The following is an 8,434-nucleotide window of genomic DNA, read 5'->3' on the forward strand; positions in this document are numbered from 1 at the left end:
TGTAGTTATGCCAGTTCTTTCATTGCAGATACTGGTTATTTGTATCTTTCTTTATCTTGATCAGTTTAGCTTGAGGTTTATCAATTGTATTGATAGTTTCAAAGATAACTCACTTAAAAAAATTTGAACATTTAACTAAAGAAGATATGTGAATGGCAAGCAAACACATCTAATACACACTATGTTATCATTATATGAAGTTTAATAAAAACAGGTAAAACTCAATTCTAGACTTTAAAGACACATTCTTAGGTGGTAAAACTATAATGAAAGCAAGGAAGTTATTTGCATAAAAGTTTGCATAGTGATTAGTTTGAGAGGGATGGAGAGGTTAATGATTGGGAAGGGACAGGATGTGGAGGGAGACCCTGGGTATTGGTTGTGTTTTATTTCTTGATCAAGTGTTTATTTCTTGATCAAGTATTTATTTCTTACAAGGTGTTCACTGGTAAATCATTGCACTGTGTGTTTTCTGTGTATGTGCACTTTTGTGATGTGTTATATTTTATAATAAAAGAACCAGCTTTGGTTTCATTGATTTTCACTATTGGTTGTCTGTTTTCTATTTAATTGATCTCTTTTTGGTTTTTTTTTTTGGTCCAATAACTGTTTATTGTGCTTGCTTTTACAATAATTGATTTCTTTTATTATTTCTTTTCTTATATTTACTTTAGGTTTATCTTACTTTTCCAGCTTTTTAAAAATTTATTTACATTTTTCCTGTTTACTCTTATACATCCAACATTCAAGTTATAAAAATTTTAAGCTCAATGTATTTAGTTAAAAAAATGGAGGCTTTTGGGATAAAACCCAATGGACTAAGGCTCAGTCTCTTATTTTTTATTTTCCTTGTTGGTTATTTATTTTAAATATAGCAGTGTGTACATGTCAATCCCAAACTCCCTAACTATCCCTCCCCCCCACCCTTCCCCCCGGTAACCATAAGTTCCCTCTCTAAGTCTGCGAGTCTGTTTCTGTTTTGTAAATAAGTTCATTTGTATCGTTTTTTTTTGATTCCGCATATAAGTGATATCATATGATATTTCTCTTTGTCTGACTTACTTCACCCAATGTGACAATCCCTGGGTCCATCCATGTTGCTGCAAATGGTGTTATTTCATTCTTTTTAATGGCTGAGTAATATTCCATTGTATATATGTACCACAACTTCTTTATCCATTCCTCTGTAGATGGACATTAGGTTGCTTCCATGTCTTGGCTACTGTAAACAGTGCTGCAATGAACATTGGAGTGCATGTATCCTTTTGAACCATGTTTTTCTCTGGATATATGGCCAGGAGTGGGATTGCAGTATCATATGGTAGCTCTATTTTTAGTGGTTTAAGGAACCTCCATACTGTTCTCCACAATGGCTGTACCAATTTACATTCCCACCAACAGTGTAGGAGAGTTCCCTTCTCTCCACACCTTCTCTAGCATTTATTGTTTATGGATTTTTTGATGATAGCCATTCTGACTGGTGTGAGGTGATACCTCACTGTAGTTTTGATTTGCATTTCTCTAATAATTAGTGATGCTGAACATCTTTTCATGTGCCTCTTGGCCATTTGTATGTCTCCTTTAGAGAAATGTCGAATTAGGTCTTTTGCCCATTTTTCGATTGGGTTGTTTGTTTTTTTGATATTGAGCTGCATGAGCTGCTTGTATATTTTGGAGACTAATCCCTTGTCAGTCACATCATTTGCAAATATTTTCTCGCATTCTGTGGGTTCTGTTCGTTTTGTTTATGGTTTCCTTTGCTGTGCAAAAGCTTTTGAGTTTAATTAGGTCCCATTTGTTTAATTTTGTTTTTATTTCCATTACTTTGGGAGACGGGTCGAAAAAGATATTGCTGTGATTTATGTCAGAAAGTGTTCTGCCTATGTTTTCCTCTAAGAGTTTTATAGTGTCCAGTCTCACATTTAGGTCTTTAATCCATTTTGAGTCTATTTTTGTGTATGGTGTTAGGGAGTGTTCTAATTTCATTTTTTTACATGTAGCTGTCTAGTTTTCCCAGCACCATTTATTGAAGAGACTGTCTTTCCTCCATTGTATAGTCTTGCCTCCTTCATTGTAGATTAATTGACCATAGGTACATGGGTTTATTTCTGGGCTTTCTAACCTGTTCCATTGATCTATATTTCTGTTTTTGTGCCAGTAGCATACTGTTTTGATGACTATACCTTTGTAGTATAGTCTGAAGTCCTGATTCCTCCAGCTCCATTTTCCTTTCTCAAGACTGCTTTGGCTATTTGGGATCTTTTGTGTCTCCATACAAATTTTAAGATTTTTTGTTCTAGTTCTATGAAAAATGCCATTGGTAGTTTGATAGGGATTGCATTGAATCTGTAGATTGCTTTGGGTAGTATAGTCATTTTCACAATGTTGATTCTTCCCATCCAAGAACATGATATATCTCTCCATCTGTTTGCATTATCTTCAATTTCTTTATCAGCATCTTATAGTTTTCAGAGTACAGGTCTTTTGTCTCCTTAGGTAAGTTTATTCCTAGGTATTTTATTCTTTTTGGTTTGATGGTAAATGGGATTGTTTTTTGAATTTCTCTTTCTGAACTTTCAGTGTTAGTGTATAGATATGCAACAGATTTCTGTATATTAATTTTGAATCCTGCAACTTTACCGAATTCATTGACAAGCTCTAGTAGTTTCCTGGTAGCGTCTTTAGGATTTTCTATGTATAGTATTATGTTATTTGCAAACAGTGAAAGTTTAACTTCTTCTTTCCCAATTTGGATTCCTTTTATTTCTTTTTCTTCTCTGATTTCCATAGCTAGGACTTCCAAAACTGTTGAATAAAAGTGGCAAGAGTGGACATCCTTGTCTTTTTCCTGATCTTAGAGGAAATGCTTTCAGTTTTTCACCATTGAGTATGATGTTAGCTGTATGTTTGTCATCTATGGCCTTTATTATGTTGAGGTAGGTTCCCTCTGTGCCCCCTTTCTGGAGAGTTTTTATCATAAATTGGTGTTGAATTTTGTTAAAAGCTTTTTCTGCATCTATTGAGATGATCATATGGTTTTTATTCTTTAATTTGTTGATGTGATGTGTCACATTCATTGATTTGCAGATATTGAAAAATTCTTGTGTCCCTGATAAATCCCACTTGATCACTTGTATGATCCTTTTAATGTATTGTTGGATTTGGATTGCTAGTATTTTGTTGAGGATTTTTGTGTTCATCAGTGATATTGACCTGTAGTTTTCTTTTTTTGTGGTATCTTTGTTTGGTTTTGGTATCAGGGTGATGGTGGCCTCATAGAATGAGTTTGGGAGTTTTCCTTCCTCGGCAATTTTTTTGGAAGAGTTTGAGAAGGATAGGTGTTAGCTCTTCTCTAAATATTTGATAGAATTGTCCTGTGAAGCCACAGTTTCAATTTCAGTACTTGTGATTGGTCTGTTCATATTTTCTACTTCTTCCTGGTTCAGTCTTGGGAGAGTGTACCTTTCTAAGAATTTGTCCATTTCTTCCAGGTTGTCCATTTTATTGGCATACAGTTGCTTGTAGTAGTCTCTTATGCTCCTTTGTATTTTTGTGGTGTCAGTTGTAACTTCTCCTTTTGCATTTCTAATTTTATTGTCTTGAGTCCTCTCTCTTTTTTTCTTAATGAGGCTGGCTAAAGGTTTATCAATTTTGTTTATCTTTTTAAAGAACCAGCTTTTAGTTTCATTGACCTTTGCTATTGTTTTCTTCATCTCTATTTCATTTATTTCTGCTCTGATCTTTATGCTTTTTTTCCTTCTACTAGCTTTAGGTTTTGCTTGTTCTTCTTTCTCTAGTTGCTTTAGGTGTAAGGCTAGGTTGTTTATTTGAGATTTTTCTTGTTTCCTGAGGTAAGATTGTATTGCTATAAACTTTCCTCTTAGAACTGCTTTTGTTGCATCCCATAGGTTTTGGATCATTGTGCTTTCGTTTTCATTTGTCTCTATGTATTTTTTGATTTCCTCTTTGATTTCTTCAGTGACCCATTGGTTGTTTAGTAGCATAGTGTTTAGTCTCCACATGGTTGTGTTTTTTACAGTTTTCTTCTGGTAGTTTATTTCTAATCTTATAGTGTTATGGTCAGAAATGATGCTTCACATGATTTCAATTTTCTTAAATTTACTGAGGCTCGCTTTGTGGCCCAGCATGTGATCAGGCCTGGAGAATGTTCCATGTGCACAAGAGAAGAATGTGTATTCTGCTGCTTTTGGATGGAATGCTCTATAAATATCAATTAAGTATAAGTGTATCTGGTCTAATGTGTCATTTAAGGCCTGTGTTTCCTTATTGATTTTCCGTCTGGATGATCTGTCCATTGATGAAAGTGGGGTGTTAAAGTCCCCCACTATTATTGTGTTACTGTTGATTTCTCCCTTTATGACTTTTAGTACTTGCCTTATGTATTTGAGGTGCTCCTATGTTGGGTGCATATATGTTTACAATTGTTGTATCTTCTTCTTGGATTGATCCCTTGGTCATTATGTAGTGTCCTTCTTTGTCTCTTATAACAGTCTTTATTTAAAAGTCTATTTTGTCTAATATGAGAATTGCTACTCCAGCTTTCTTTTGATTTCCATTTGCATGGAATACCTTTTTTCTATCCCCTCACTTTCAGTCTGTATGTGTCCCTAGGGCTGAAGTGGGTCTCTTATAGACAGCGTATGTATGGGTTTTGTTTTTGTATCCATTCAGCCAGTCTATGTCTTTTGGTGGGAGCATTTAATCCATTTACATTTAAGGTGATTATTGATATGTATGTTCCTATTGCCATTTTCTTAACTGTTTTGGGTTTGTTTTTGTAGGTCTTTTTTCTTCCCTTCCTCTTTTGTTCTCTTCTCTTGTGGTTTGATGACCCTCTTCAGTGTTGTGTTTGGGTTGCTTTTTCTTTTTTGTGTGTGTATCTCTTGTAGTTTTTGGGTTTGCTGTTCCCATGAGGTTTTAATATAGTAGTGTATATATGTACAAGGTTGTTCTAAGTTGCTGGTCTCTCTCCCACCTAGAGAAGTTCCTTTAGCATTTGTTGCAAAGCTGGTCTGGTGGTGCTGAATTTTCTTAGCTTTTGCTTGTCTGTAAAGCTTTTTCTTTCTCCATCCAATCTGAATGAGAGCCTTGCTGTGTTGAGTATTCTTGGTTGTAGGTTCTTCCCTTTCATCACTTTAAATATATGATGCCACTCCCTTCTGGCCTGCGGAGTTTCTGCTGAGAAATCAGCTGATAACCTTATGGGAGTTCCCTTGTATGTTATTTGTTGTTTTTCCCTTGTTCCTTTTAATGTTTTTCTTTGTCTTTACTTTTTGTCAATTTGATTTCTATGTGTCTTGGCGTGTACCTTCTTGGTTTATCCTGCCTGGGACTCTCTGCACTTCCTGGACTTGGGTGGCTGTTTCCTTTTGCACGTTAAGGACGTTTTCAGCAATTATCTCTTCAAATATTTTCTCAGGTTCTTTCTCTCTCTCTTCTCCTCTGGGACCCCTATACTGTGAATGTTGGTGCATTTAATGTCCCAGAGGTCTCTTAGACTGTCTTCATTTCTTTTCATTCTTTTTTCTTTATTCTGTTGCATGGCAGTGATTTCCACCATTCTGTCTGCCAGGTCACTTATCCGTTCTTCTGCCTCAGTTATTCTGCTATTGATCCCTTCTTGTGTAGTTTTCATTTCAGTTATTGTGTTGTTCATCTCTGTTTCTTTGTTCTCTAATTCTTCTAGGTCTTTGTTAAACATTTCTTGCATCTTCTCGATCCTTGCCTCCATTCTTTTTCCAAGATCCTAGATCATCTTCACTATCATTCCTCTGAATTCTTTTATTGGAAGGTTGCCTATCTCCACTTGACTTAGTTGTTTTTCTGGGGTTTTATCTTGTTCCTTCATCTGGGACATATACCTCTGCCATTTCATTTTGTCTAATTTTCTGTGATTGTGGTTTCCATTCCACAGGCTACAGGATTGTAGTTCTTGCTTCTGCTGTCTGCCCTCTGGTGGATGAGGCTGTCTTCAGCTTTTTAAGTTAGAGGCTTAAATAATTGATTTTAGATATTTTTTTTCTAATATAATTTCATACTGTAAATTTCTCTCTAAGCACTGTTTTAGCTGCATCTCACAAATTTTGATACATTGTATTTTCATTTTAATTCCGTTCAGTATATTTTCTTATTTCTCCATGATTTTTTTTCTTTGACCTGTTGATTATATAGAAGTGTGTTTAATTTTCAAATGTTGGAGATTTTCTGGATGTCTATTATTGATGTATAACTTAATTCCATTGTAGTCAGAGAACATATTCTATATTATCTTCATGATTTTAAATATATTGGGACTTGTTTTATGGCCCAGCATATAGTCATCTTGATGGATGTTCCATGTATATTTGAAAAGCATGTGTATTAAGCAGTGGCTGTGTGGAGTGCTGTGTAGCTATCAGTTTAGGTCAGATTGGTTGATAGTACTGTTTACGTTCTAACCTTACTGATTTTGTCTACTTCTATAAATTACTGAGAGAGATGTGTTAATTATAATTTGAATTTAACTATCCATTCAATCAGCTTTTTTATAATTTATTTAAAACATTAAAAAATAAAATACGCATAGAGAAACAAAATAAGATACAAAACAAACAAAAATGTACAGCTCAATGAATTATTACGAAATGATTGTATAACCACCACCCAGGTCAAGAAATAGAACGTTGTTAGCATCCCAAAGTTCCCTTATGCTCCCTTCCAGTTATTGCTTCCTGTATTCCTCCTTCACAAAGGTGACCAGTATCTGATTTTATAGTGTCACTTCCTTGGTTTTCTTCAGAGTTTTTTTCTTTCAATTTTGTTGAGATACAATTGACATAACAGTACTGTATAAGTTTAAGGCATATAGCATAATGACTTGACTTATATACATCTTGAATTAATTGCCAAAATAAGTAGAGTCAACACGTATCATCTCATTTAGATCCAAAAAAAAAAAAAAGGAAGAAGAATATATTTTTTCCTTTGTGATGAGAACTTTTAGGATTTACTCTCTTAACAACTTTCAGATATACCAATACAGCAGTGTTCACCATAGTTATCATGTTGTACATTACATCCCCAACACTTATTTATCTTATAACTGGAAATTTGTAACTTTTACCCACATTCATCCAGTTTTCACACCTCCCAACACCTATCTCTGTTAACTCCAAATCTGATCTCTTTTTCTATGAGGTTTTATTTTTTGCTGTTGTTTGTTTGCTTTTTAAGATTCCACATGTAAGTGAGATCATACGGTATTTGTCTTTCTCTGTCTGATTTATTTCACTTAGCATAATGTCCTCAAGGTCCATCCATGTTGTCATAAATGGCAGGATTTCCTTCTTCTTTATGGCTGAATAGTATTCCTGTGTGTGTGTGTGTGTTTCAATATCATGCTGAGTTCAGTTTGCTGGGGTTTTTTTGGGAGGGGGTTTGCATCAATGTTCATAAGGGATATTGGCCTCTAGTTTTTTTAATGGTGTCTTTGGCCTCATAGAATGAGTTAGGAAGTCTTCCCTCCTCTTCAATTTTTTGGAAAAGTTTGTGAAGGATTAGTTTTTCTTTAAATATTTGGTAGAATTCCAGTGACTCTATCATGTCCAGGGCTTTTCTTTGTGGAGGTATTTTTGATTACTGATTCAGCCTCCTTACTAGTTATAGGTCTATTCAGATTTTCTATTTCTTTGTAATTTAGTCTTGGTAAAGGACTGCCAAGTATTGTGCGTCTAGAAATTTGTCCATTTAAAACTAGGTTGTCCGATTTTTTGGCGTATAATTGTTCATGGAACTCTCTTGTCCTTTTTATTTCTGTAGGATTGGTAGTAATGCCCCCACTTTCATATCTGATTTCAGTAATTCCTGTTGTCTCTTTTTTTCTTAGTTCATTTGGCTAAAGGTTTGTTGATCTTAGTGATCTTTTTTTGTTGTTGATCTTTTTGTTGCTCTTTTCTTTTGTAGATCTTGTTGATCTGTTTTGTTTCATTGTTTTTTTCTGTTGTTTTCTATTCCCTATTTTATTTATCTCTGCTCTAACATTTATTATTATTATTTTTCTACTACTAGCTTTGGGTTTAGTTCTTTTTTCCCTAGTTCCTTAAGTTGTAAAGTTAGGTTGTCGGTTTTAGATCTTTCTTTCTTCCTTCCTTCCTTCCTTTCATTTTTGGCTGTGTCGGGTCTTGGTTGCAACATGAGGGATCTTTCGTTGCTGTGTGTGGACTCTTCATTGTGGCACGTGGGATTCTCTCTAGTTGTGACACTCAGGCTCTGTAGTTGTGGTGAGCAGACTCTGTAGTTGCGGCATGTGGTCTCCAGAGCATGCGGGTTTAGTAGTTGCAGTGCACAGGCTCTCTCTAGTTGTGGTGTGCAGCCTCTGTAGTTGTGGCACACAGGCTCCAGAGCACATGGGCTCTGTAGTTGTGACATGTGGGCT

This window comes from Balaenoptera ricei, chromosome 1 (assembly GCF_028023285.1).
Source record: "Balaenoptera ricei isolate mBalRic1 chromosome 1, mBalRic1.hap2, whole genome shotgun sequence".
In the NCBI taxonomy this organism is placed as follows: Eukaryota; Metazoa; Chordata; class Mammalia; order Artiodactyla; family Balaenopteridae; genus Balaenoptera; species Balaenoptera ricei.